This window comes from Arachis duranensis, chromosome 3 (assembly GCF_000817695.3).
Source record: "Arachis duranensis cultivar V14167 chromosome 3, aradu.V14167.gnm2.J7QH, whole genome shotgun sequence".
Classification (NCBI taxonomy): domain Eukaryota; kingdom Viridiplantae; phylum Streptophyta; class Magnoliopsida; order Fabales; family Fabaceae; genus Arachis; species Arachis duranensis.
In genome coordinates this window covers 47584910-47586031 of record NC_029774.3, presented here as the reverse complement: position 1 = coordinate 47586031, position 1122 = coordinate 47584910, and positions in this window count along the sequence as shown.

Below are 1122 nucleotides of genomic sequence, written 5' to 3'. Positions count from 1 at the left end.
TTCCAGACTAAAATCTAAGTATTTCCCCCGAACCATTGTGAGATAATTCTTTGGACTCGGATTCACACTTTGATCATGGTTCCTTGTGATCCATGCATTGGCATAGAACTCTTGAACCATTAAGATTCCGACTTGTTGCATGGGGTTGGTTAGGACTTCCCAACCTCTTCTTCGGATTTCATGTCGGATTTCTGGATACTCATTTTTCTTGAGTTTGAAAGGGACCTCAGGGATCACCTTCTTCTTTGCCACAACATCATAGAAGTGGTCTTGATGGCTTTTGGAGATGAATCTTTCCATCTCCCATGACTCGGAGGTGGAAGCTTTTGTCTTCCCTTTTCCTTTTCTAGAGGATTCTCCGGCCTTAGGTGCCATTGATGGTAATGGAAAAACAAAAAGATTATGCTTTGACCACACCAAACTTAAAATATTACTCACCCTCGAGCAAGAGAAGAAAGAAGAGAAGAAGAAGAAGAAGAAGAAAATATGGAGGAGAGTGAGGGAAGGTGTTTCGGTCAAGGTGTAGAAGAGGGGGTTGGTGTTGTGTGAAAATGAAGTAGAATGGAAGGGTATATATAGGGAGGGGAGTGGGTGTAGTTTCAGTCATTTAGGGTGGGTTTGGGTGGGAAAGATTTTTGAATTTTGAAGGTGGGTGAGGTTTATGGGGAATAGTGGATGGATGTGAGTGGTGAATGGGGTAATTGGGAAGAGAGGTTGAGGTGATTGGTGAATGGTTTTTGGGGAAGTGTGTTTATTGGAAAGAGAGAATGAATGTTGAGAAGAGGGGAGAATATGTTAGGTGGGGATCCTGTGGGGTCCACAGATCCTGAGATGATCCTGTGGGGTCCACAGATCCTGAGGTGTCAAGGATTTACATCCCTGCACCAATTAGGCATGTAAAATGCCTTTACACACCATTCTAGCGTTTAAACGCCGAAGTGATGCACACTCTGGGCATTCAACGCCCATGTGTAGCATGTTTCTGGCGTTGAACGCCAGTTCTATGCTTGTTACTGGCGTTCAGCGCCAGCTTTCCTCAAGGCATATTCATGGCATTCAAACGCCAGGATGTTGCTTGTTTCTGGCGTTCAGCGCCAGAAACATGCTCTGTTCTGGCGTTGA